Here is a 12,259-nt window from a genome sequence, read left to right as displayed (position 1 = left end):
AGCTAGGCAATACTAAATCTTATCATCATAAGTCATGTATGTTTTGTAATATGTTAAGTGCATACGTAATTTCCTACAGCTACAAGACGTGTACACATTTCTCTTTGCTTTTTTAATATTTTTTATCTCGTTTAGCTTCACGAGGAAGGGGTTGGGGAGGTAGGATGGGTTGGGGAGAAGGGAGGGATGGGGGTGGGGCTGGCGGAATTGGAAAGTGGCGACACACTTCTCACATAGGCAAAAGTATGTTTCATTGTGTAAACAAAAGACACAGTTGATACAGTAGGTATACATTATGCAAATTAACTAGAAATATATGGTTACAAAATCACACCCCCAGTCTATGTATAGTGTTTTAGTGACAAATGATGCGTGTGTCCATATTGAGCAAATAATATAGCAGAGATCTATTTCACGTATCATTTTGGTCTCTATCAATATTTGATAGGTTTGCTGAACCTGTCCCACATTGTGAATGTCTTGTAGTGGTTCGAAAATGGTTGAGTTAGTATTGTTTTAACTTTTGATTAGGAGGAAAAGTATAGACAAAGAGTGCGCCATAGTGACCACCAATATTAAGTGCAGTTTTTGATGTCTGTAGGTGCATATACATTTTAATAACATGCTCAGCGTTACAAGTTCATTACTAAAATTCACTCCTCTTTTCCGTTTTTATGAATGTTTTCAGCGATTTCATGCATGATCACTGCCAACTCTAATTTGAATCAATCACATAAAATTAGAAAGCATAACCTAACTTGATAGTACAGTGAATGCAAGCTCATTAGAGTCATTCAGCAGTTTGAGCAGGCAACATTTTGGAATTAATTTCCTCGTTAAAAAACTTAAAATGATATGATTAATTTACCGTCTTAACTTATCTCGTGACTGACATTTTAATCTTCCAAGAAGGGTTTTACAAACATTAATTACAAACTCTGCGATCAATTTCATGCAATTAGTTTGACGAAGCACAGGTCCAACTGTAGCAGTATACAAATATAGTTACTTTATACTGCGTGCAGATCCCTGTATGTATAGCTTCACTTGTAGACTTGTACACTACAGGCTCTGTGTAGTACATCAAGGTATGGACAATTATTACCTTATTAAAACCCACAACATACTGCTGTGTGTACAGTATGTAGTAAATACAATCAATTGATGATGCTTGCAGTACCTAGCTGCCTCATCACTGTAGGCCTTTCAATGGAAGATTAGGAAAAACCAAGATCATTGACCAGGAAGAGGGTAAATTAATGGAAGCCCAGTGCTGATATGTTTCTAGCTATTGTAAGCTTGGTAGATCAGAGTGCATATGTGCAGATGAGACAGGTAAAGGAAGCGTGCAGTAAACCTTGTACATAGATTTGAAATTTTGAACCCTGCGATATGCATGGGTCTGATTTGTAGTGCAAATACAGATCAGACCATATCAGAGAGATTAGATTTGAATCTGGTGATATGTTAGGATTGAGGGAGGATCGGAGCAAGCACTCTGTCTTGAATTTGAGCTTGCTTGAAATAAAACTGGACACATGAGTAGTACTGTGGACATTATAAATAGCAGGCATAAATAATAGCAGACATTTGATGGTGGTGTACGTGCTACAGATCACATAGCTTTATGGTCTCCTATTTAATCTTGTAAACAAATCTCAGCACAGAGTCCAATGTAAGACACATTGTAGGCTCCAATAACAGTCAAACTTGTTAATGTTGAAGCTAGCTAGTGAACACAGAACCTGTGAAGTGATACGTAATGTCAATTTACATAGCCAAAGTCAGATCGATGGGTCTCCGGTTATGTGCAAAACATTACCTTCCTTTGGACCAGAATGATGTGCACAGTTAATTTAATACAATGTATCCAGTGCAAACTTTACTGCCTAAATTTAAAGGTTTTTTTTACATATAATTCAAGCAAGGCTCAAAATTGTGATGCATTTCCCAAACACAGATGAATGCATTTATCACTCACTTTTATTTCGATGCATACACCCCGTTAACAATAATTACCTTCTTCAATGAAGAGTAATATAGACTGACATTATGATCTGCTAATACTATTCTAACTATATCCCAAACTAGTTGACAGCTACAGTAGCAGTAGGTATAATAGAGTGAAACGTAGATGTGGAAAGGATACCGACCAATCGCTTCAACCCAATCTGTAGATTTAGATTTGCATATTGAGATGAAAACAGCCAGTTTTTAAAGTGAAATTCGGTATATAAAGTTTTCATTTTAAGAGAGGCGGCGTAGGTGTTTAGATGTTTGCTCATCAGCTGCAATTTCATAGAAACACATATGGCGTCGTCGAGGTACTGGCTATGAAATATTAATTGCATCTCCGATTGGATTGATTTCAATGTCACATATTCTCGATGGAACTGTCAGGGTACGATATAGATGGCCATGAATATAAAACGGACTTTTATGGTATCGATGAGGAAACAGTATACATTCATACCGAAACTTATTAAGCATTTTAGACTTCAATGCCTAGTTCTGGAAACAATCCAAATGAAAGTGGTAACAATTGTCTGTTCAGGCTGGCTTTTTGATGCTTGCAATATGATACAAGTTTTAAAATGTCATTGTGCCATCTTAGATTGGTACAGTATGCATGTGTACTGTTATAAGTGAGGAAGTGAGGATAGATGAGAGGGGGAGGGTAGGAGGGAGGGAGGGAGAGGATAGGGGTCCATCAATAGTTGAACATTGGTCCGATATGACCCTATCCCTCAGCTGTGTGGGGAGGGGTTCCCTAAATTGTTGCAATAATGATCATTTTTCTGTATTAAGCTTGTAAATTATACTTCAGCTGCAAGCAGGCAGCTCAATCAAGCTACAAGACAGTAATCATATATGTAAGATGGCAAAGTTTGGCCTGCAAGCAAGTTTACCCAAAATGGATAAACACACTGCTTTAATGCTGCAAGTAGTCTGTAAGATATTCTCTTCTATTAGGATGTACATGATAGGTGTAATTAAACAAGGGGACATTCACGTACTGCTTCATATGTTATGAATCCTAGGTTTACCGTTATGGACGAAATTTGAAGGAAAAGATCGACTCGCAAAACATGTGATCCAGGCACTTTGGAAGGTAGAATGAGGAGGGGCATTGACCAGAGGGGCCGGTCATAGTGTTAAAAAGGTTACCAGGACATGATTCTAGGCATGGTAGAACCAGGATGCTAAGGTTGTGGGGAGATAGGTAAGCAAGGAGCAAAGTAAAAGGTGTAACCAAACAAGGACATGCACGTACTGCATCGTTCGTTACACCAGGGAGTTGTTATGGTACAACTCCCTGGTTACACACATAGATTAATAAGTCTTTTTCTTCTGTCAGGATGTAACAATATGTCCATAACAACTCCCTAGTGTAACCAAACATAACATAGACTACTTTAATGCTACAATTGCATTAAGCAATTTCTTCCCTTAATTCTGTTAGGATGTAGAATTAGGTGTTACAACCAGGACAACTCCCTGTTACAACCAAACACAATATACTGTACAGTATAAATACTAACCAGTTGCTTAAATGGTACAGTAGGAGGAGAAGACCTTTATGATAAGGAAACCATGAAATCCAACTGAGTAGATAACACCAACGCTATATTCAAGGATATTATCATTACATAAAAGTACTACTACTGTATAATGTAGGAGGATATATTGGTCGTCAATGGAGGATATTAGTCAATAACTAGCAAAATTGTCCATGCATGGATCAGGGAACAAATCACACAGACTTTGGGCATGCTACACTTGCATACACACAAATACAACAAATTATACTGCTGTAAGTACATACATGTATCAAAGCAAAAGCTGATCACTACATTGAAAATATCTGTAAACAGGCAGGATAATAATAATAATAAACATAATAATAAAAACACAATCTATAAAGCGCAAAATACAATAAAGTTCCTAAGCTCTGTACAAAGAAAATATGAACAAATAAACACAAAATACAAATAGGACAGAGAAGACCGAAAAATAAATTAAATAAATAAGTTTTGAGTTAAGGATGAGTGGTTTGTCCCTATACTGTACGTTGATAACAATGTATAGTGGCCTTTAATGGTAAAATATTGTAAAATATTTAAGTGCGGAACAATTTTCTCTACACTACATGTTCACTTTTCAATCTTTGGTAACTATTGCTATGACCCAATTTTCATTGCTAGCTCAAGTCGTCCAGTCTCATGACAAAAATTGGAGGAAAAGTTTTACAAAACTGAAAATTACCAAGTTAACTACTGTAGCTATTCTTGCATACGATTATACCGTATGTTAAAATGAAAAACGTGTAAGCTGGCCGAGTGACCACATTTTTGAAAAATTGTACAGAATCATTATGAACTCACCAATAAATAATTATTTGGTGACAAAATTGAGACGGGAGATATGTCTTTAATAATTTTATTATCAATTCCAATATTGTTTTGTAGAATGAATACTCAGGTTTGTTAAAATTACATATAAATTGACGAAACCCATACATGCCAAAAGCTGCTTGAAAATAGAACGTTTTGAATAAATTTAAGGCTCGAGCAAATTTATGTTAATGGCTGTCACCTCTTCAGTGCAGGCCTTAGAAATTGTTAAATCCTTTCAAAATTATAATCATCTCCCATAGATCTGTCCAAAGCCTCCTATCTCCTTCATCTTTAAAGCTTGAAACAGACGATAGGGCATTGAACAAAGAGATGATACTCCATTTTTGTTACATTACTTGTTATTCGATACCGTATAAGTTTTATCCTTCTCTGTAGATTCTTATTTTACCTCAATATGAGATGATTAGGATCAATGTGCTTTCAGAAACTAGATTGCCCAGACACATTGATTGATTGACCAGTTTCCAATCTTTAGTACCCTTGGGTAATTTCGGCAAACTATGTTCACCCAACGACAGTACAATATGCAGCTGATCATGTTTCAGGACCAAGACTACTTCTAATAACAATCTATTTCTTGTCTCTCCCAAACCTGTTGAGTCTGAACTCTCAAGGCATTGACCTTGAAGACCGATTGAGCGAAAAAAATACTACATACTCCAGGAAGTGTTCTCACTGGAGATATATGGCAGATCCTCGATCCGCTCAGGATCAACTCCCAAATTGCACGCGAACGCACTCGCACTAAGAATATTGACTCGGAGATCTTGATCCCTCTTATGGGGAGATCAGATCCATGGATCAAGATCATGAAATTCAGCCTGAAATTAAGAGTGAGATGCAAACTATATCATGTGACATCCTTCTCAGTTTATATTACTATTAAATTCAAATAAACCAATTACTGGCACAGAGTGCCTGGTAAAATCTTCAGATTCGATCCAAGCTATATATTCATTTTCTGCCCGTATTTGACGGTCTTTCTCTATAATTTTACCGTTTCATTCTGCGTTGTTAGATTTCTCGGAGATTCTCCAATATATAACTATTCCAGTACTAGATTTAAATGAAGTTTGAACTTATACTTTATAAACTGCATCAATTTTGATTTATAATAAAATTATAGAGAAGAGACTGTTTCGTGATGGATATTAATAAATGAATTCAATTACTTTAATGGGACTACATTATACCACATAGGTAGTATTATACAAACATGACCATGCTATGAGTCTGTACAGTACCGTCACTACCCCCACACAGAATATTTTACGGTTGATTCCATAAAAATGCATAGCAACAGTGGCGGAGCGTCCATACAGTCAGAGGGGGAGGATGCCCCCCCCCCCCTGACGGACTCAAATGGACTGCTGGCGCCCTTTTCAGCTTTTTACCACTTTTTACTTATTCGTGATTATTGACTTTTTTATTGCGCTCTCAAATACCTACTGACATTTGTCACATTTTGTTGGTGTAATCTTCTGACTAAATGGCGATGACACCTATTCTTTGTTTATCTGCAAATTAGCAAGGCCCGGAAAGGGTCATTTCCGGTGATCTAGGGAGTATCTTTACTCAAAAAATTTCTGTACGCTCCGCGCAAACCTGTGGTGGCGCTCTGCTTAGATAGTGTCGAAAGCGCTGAACTACAGACCATTCTTGCCCCCCTGACCAATAAATACCCCTAGCTCCGCCACTGCATAGCATATATGGTTAGAATTTCCTCCTCTCTAGTGACTCTTTGTCATAAATAAGAAGCAGGCACAATGCAAATATATACACAGTAAGTAATGTTTCTTAATTTTTAAATTTGAATTGAAGCTGCTACTGTTTAAAAAAATCATTCTTTATTTTGGTTAACTGTTGATAGATACATGCAAGCAATACCACTGTATGAAAACCTCATAATCATGAGAATAGGAAATTTTAAACTCTTTTGTAAACAAGTCCAAATTTCAAGTGACTTGAAGTTTGTGTTCTCTCCAATTTTCTCCTCATCTCAAATTCTTCTGTCCATGCAGTTTACTATACAGTATATATGTCTCTTTATACAGATGTTGCCAAAATTTTGCAACATTTATTTTGAGTTCAACAAACTTCATTCTGGAAAATAAAGCTACTCAATCAAAATGACACTGATGGTAACTTGAAGGCTATAATACACCAGCTGTTTTAATACTTGTGGCTGCATGCTGTACTGTCACCAGCATACGTAGTACATCTTTGTGACTTTTTAACACTTGATCAAGACTGTCCTACCTAATTTACATGCAGTAACCGTAGCAAGGGTATATACACATTACCGTAATAGCATGTAGCAAATATTGTAATTGGTGGAGAAAGATTCACCTTGTGTATAGGAACTACAACACCAAACAGGATATCACAGATTGCAACATTAGAGTATAATAAGGCAATAACTGTAAGGTAATGTGAATTTTATGGGGTTTATATGCATTATTAAATTGACATAATGTACAGTAACAAGAAATTTGTTCTTATTCACAGAACTTTTTAAGAGGGGTGAATGCAATTTGGATATGACTTAAAAATTTGAATTAGAGGGGTTTATATCAAATGTAATTTGAATAATTTCCCCTAATTTGCCAGTTTTGAGACAAAGATGTGTTGCATGGGTCCAACATGGCATGCTTGATGTACAGTAGATACAGTGTTAATGAAGGTGGATTTCATATAAGTCTTCACTGCTGCAATGTCCTGACAGTAATAATATTAATAACAATAGTAGACACATACTGTATATATATAGACATGTACATGTACTGTATATTACATGTACATGTACATATTACATGTACATGTATATAATGTGTCCTATCAAGCTTCAAGCTATAAAGCATCAACATTGCCCGCCACTGATGGTATTCAAGACATTGTTAACGGTATACTTTGATGGCCCCAAAATATGCTAGATATTCAAATATGGTCGCCTTTGGCCAAAATTCTCAAACTGTTTTAATTTTTAATTACAACCTTCGATGAAATTTTCCTCACTGGGACATTCAGTGCATCTACTCATCTTGTATGTTGCCTAAAAATTCTCTGAGAACAATTTGGAGAGTAAAGACCTCCAGGAAAGTAGCACTTTTGAAAACTTATCTATAAACAATTATATATAGCGTGCTATGATTTGGGACCTATACTGACTACCTTAGAGTGCAGCAAGACATATATGCCAGTGAATAATTTAGTGCTCAAAGTCTGAGAAGTGCAGTTAGTTAGGCTCTGAGTTGTTTTGCTTATATAATAACTATGGTTTCTGTGTACAAAACCTGCTATCTATTCATCGTTGCACTTGTACAGTATATAGCACAGCAACATTACTGTTGTGTAAAGCATTTTGTGTAGCTAGCTATACCAGATAAGTTATCCTCCTTATGATACAAAGTCTTTGCCCAAACTGTCACCAGGGAAATGCCCCTGGAGTACTACCCCCCCCCCCCTTTGACTGTTACAGTTCACATGTAGGTAGTATATGTTCCTTGTCCATTTCAAGGTGCAAGATCTCTTCTGACCAGGCCTAGAGCTACTAAATAAAGTGACAATTCCCATATTGTTTAAGATTACAATCCCTCTGCATTGTGTCCCAAATGCTCACAATACAAAGGTCAAATACAACATCTTGAAGAATACTATAAATACCCCCCATCACAAAAGCAGAATTATTCTCAGTCAAACAAGATTACCTCCCTAATCATAGGCTGCCTTAAGTTTGCTATTGTTTGTGACAATCTTTAGACCATAACAAAAGGATTCTTGTGTACACCCTAGAACTTATAATCCACAAGTCAGGTCATATCTATGTGGTTTAGTGTATAGGGATCTTACTTCTTTCTCAGGCTCTTGGCATATTAGGAGCAATAGCTGTTATTGTCTGTTACTTCTTTTGCCCTCAATGAAAGACCAGGAGATCTCGAAAGTTTGTGTTTTTATTGTACAATTTACTCTGTTGGAATCTGAGGCACACTTAGGTTTACCAAACTCAATTTTCTATCGTTATGTATAGTCGTTATGTATAGCATGATATTACTGAATATTATTAAATAATAATAAAAGATTAATTGCTTATCAGTAATCAACACAGTGATCAGCCAGTGAACCTAGGGGAAAGTCACACAAAGTCATATTCACTTAACCTACCTGCTGAATATAATGTAATATTTGCATGGGATATTAGTAGCAACCCTTGACACTCCTACTCTACAAGCCACCTCAGTATTTTATCCCAGAGTTGTGCAAAACCTTCAAACTTTTTATGAACCAGTAATATAACCTTTGTAAACATGTTAACCTGAAAATGATGAAGATGAGGAACAACATCATGTCATGCAACAGGTTGGACACCTCTGGAAGCTTACAGTAAATTGCTGTTCCTGAAAATTCCCAAACCACACCGCCACAAGGTATTTTAGGACTCCACATAAACGTTGGTTGTAGTGCATAACATAACGATGTATTACATATTTGATATTGTTAATTCCCAACTTTTAACTCTCTAATAAGCAGTATTTTGAGTAATTACTTTAATTTGATAAACTTTTTTTCATTTGCTGTTCCATCCAAAGGTCCCACAGGTCATCAGTTTGAGTTCAAAAATAATCAAGTAAAACATTTTGAAATTTGCATTTTAATAATGCAATGAAAAAAGCCTGGACAACAAATTGTTGAGTATGGAACTGCATCCATTAGTTACTTGCAGCACATAAAACCATCAATCAGTGGAAATATTTAGGAAGGTTTAATTTGTGTGATAAACTACAATCTTATTAGAGCAATCCTCCATAGATTTGGAAAACTGACTGCCACATATATTAGTTGAATGGTCTCAGCATGCAATTACAGTATACGTCTCATTAAATTGGTGAAAAGCTCCCAAATTCATAACTTTTATTATGATAAGCTAACTCCCACTGGGTCTGTTTTAAAACATGGCGAACTTCATCAATTTGATTATTTCATCATTGTAGATGCTACTATTAACTTTTCTTTTTCTATTCTTAAGTTTTTTTCTCTTTTTTCTTTTTGGGGAGTCTCCTACTTTGTTAAGCCTTGCAGGCTTTATAGGAGACTTCCCGTCACACTGTAAATTGTGATGAAACAAATAAATATACAAATACAAATATACAAATCATAACTCAATATAGTACGGTCATTTTACGTGGAAGATATCCAGACGTAAAATATCTCTAATTGGAAATTTTGAGTTGAACACCATTTAGGATCTTGTTGCACAGTTGGGTTATTATATTATGCATTACCAGATTTACTTAAGTAAGTTTACAACTGCAAATGTTTCATTCTCTGCATGCTGTTAGATATTTTCCTTTTGTCTGCAAATGGTTCATACCTGAGAAATACCTTTTACTCAAAAAACAAAAATAAATTGACAAAAAAATGAAAAAAAAATAAAAAAATCATACTTACGAGTCGTAACCAATTTGTGGTTGAGCTAATGACTCTTTTAATGAAGTATTTGCTACAACACTGAGGACAAACCAAAGTTTTAATTGAGCAGTTACAGTTCTTTGGCTCAACATAGGAAATGTTTCATTACAAAGTGAGCAGTGGTGAAGAAGTGAAGTCAGTTGCTTGGTAAAAGAATTTGAGTCCATTTAGTTTCATAAAACATGCAAAAAACAAAGCTTTCAGTAGTACTTAACAGTCACAAGAAATAATTATTGGGTAGGAATATTCTTCTAAAACCCTAGCAAAGGTTGAGAAAATAACCCAATTTGAATGCATGGATGAAGAATCACGGCTGTAATAGTGTCATTAGATTCAGGATGATAGGATGGAAAAAAAATTCAGGGGGGGGGAGTTTAAAAAGATGTTGTAAGCTAGGCAGAATTAATCTACATGTGATAGGTAAGAGGGAATGAGGTAAACAGAGCTATATTTAGTTGCATAAAGAGCTTTTACAAGAAATGGGAAGGACACTATTATCTCTGACACCTAAAAAGCCAAAACGTGTAGACTGCAAACAACAAGAGGACAATATGTGCAATGGAAGGACATCTGGAGCCTTACAAGCATATTTAAAGTATAAACTCTGAAGCTAATCTAACCAGTACACTGACAATAAGTACTGTACAGCTCCATATAGAGTTAACTAGTAGGTGAATGTATGTCCTTCAAATCCCTTCAGATGGTATAAATTATCTCTATTAATTGTGTGTCCATGAGACTTCCCTCACTGCCTTGCTGTTATGCTTTTACAAACAGATAGGTAGATATATATACAAACACACCAACAGGCAGACATATATACGTATAAATATATTTCTATATAAAAATATATAAATATAAATATATACATTTACATATATATATGTATATAGATATATATATCTATATCAATGTCAATGATTATATATAGATATAGATATGTATAGATATATATAGGTTGAGACTAGTGGAACACTTCCACACGTTGAGCGATCAGACAATTTAATATACATATATACATATACATATATATATATATATATATATTGATAGATATATATTGATATATAGATATAGACATGTATAAATACAGTACACACTAAGACTACTGCAAGTTTGATCTCAACAGCAACTTACAGAAATAACACGTTTAATATTTTATACTTCAAGAGACCTAATTAGACGACACCAACACAAACACAACACAAACCACACAATTGAAATTATTACAACAACTTTTTCTTTATTTTTCCACTTACCTCACAAAGAAACTAAGGTACATTGCTGGGCTATGTATTCCTTCATAATAATGATCACTATCCAGTAAAAAGAGTTTTCTGAGAGAATGGTTTCCACTGTGAGTTATCCGTGATCAACTAACGTATGTGAAGCTGCTGTGCTCTCTCTCACGTTGCCTACGACGGAGGGTGAGGAGCTTGTTTCACTCACAGATACTGGCTGCTGCTACTATCTGTTTCTAATTGCTGGTAACCAGGGCAAACGCAGACTGCACACACACACACACAGAGGAAAAAAATAGAAAGCAATCAATAACGATCAGACGTAATCCTCATTGACCTCCTCGGTACAGCATTGTTTAGTTGCTGGGCAGCCTGACTAGGCTCGGCTCTTTCTCTCTCTCTTGCTTGACCTCAAAGTCAATCTTTCCCTTCTTGCTCTATTTACTCTGTTATGACAAGCTTCTGCGACCAGTCCAACGTCTGCCTGCACTCGGTTTTCTGACGGGGTAAAGTCTACACGATTGTCAAAAGAGATGGAGAAGAAGAAGAGTGAGTGAGAGGTGGAGAGAGAGAGGAGAGTGAGAGGAGAGACAAATATTTTGCCATGGTCAATCAGTATGAAATTTTCTTTATAGAGTGTGTGAGTGAGACCTGTTTGTGCTTCTGTACACACATATATATATATTTATATATATATATATTATATATATATATATATATATACATGTATATATATATATATATATATATATATTGATCACTGAAGTTACCTGTGTTTGCTACAGGACTTGAAGAATAATTTGAATAAAACAAAGTTTAGTTTACTTGGAAGATTATTGAATCAATTATAACAAATTTAGAAAGTTAGGACAGAGGATTTTCAAAGATATATGTGCTGGTTGTTCTTGGACAAGTTAAATTGAACTCTATTTTTTGGAAGGGTTTTTCCCTAAGATCAAAGCTGAATGTCCAACATGATTTATGCATTAAATGGAAACGACTACAGGTATGTGGTTTTAAGAAAGAAGTGCAGGAATTAGTTGCTCTTTGGACAATTAGCTTCGATTGCCTGAGAGACAGGTTTTATCATGAATATTGGACAAATCTCCATCCGACAACCTTTCAAAACAAGTC

General features: G+C 35.5%; 1 protein-coding gene across 4 annotated transcripts in view; it reads right to left on the bottom strand.

Annotated features, from left to right (window-relative positions):
• LOC139981757 (serine/threonine-protein kinase NIM1-like) overlaps positions 1-12,259 on the bottom strand; it is a 103,195-nt gene that overhangs the window by 52,835 nt on the left and 38,101 nt on the right. For 3 of the 4 annotated variants that reach the window (XM_071994310.1, XM_071994311.1, XM_071994309.1), the window contains one exon: positions 11,144-11,638. The exons of the other annotated variant lie outside the window; for it this stretch is intronic. The gene's annotated coding sequence lies outside the window, so the exon portion shown is untranslated. The remainder of the gene's footprint in view (positions 1-11,143; positions 11,639-12,259) is intronic. 4 annotated transcript variants of the gene reach the window in all.

This window comes from Apostichopus japonicus, chromosome 2 (genome assembly GCF_037975245.1).
Source record: "Apostichopus japonicus isolate 1M-3 chromosome 2, ASM3797524v1, whole genome shotgun sequence".
Lineage (NCBI taxonomy): Eukaryota > Metazoa > Echinodermata > Holothuroidea > Aspidochirotida > Stichopodidae > Apostichopus > Apostichopus japonicus.
The sequence above is the reverse complement of the archived record's forward strand: the minus strand, read 5'-3'. Positions and strand labels throughout refer to the sequence as shown.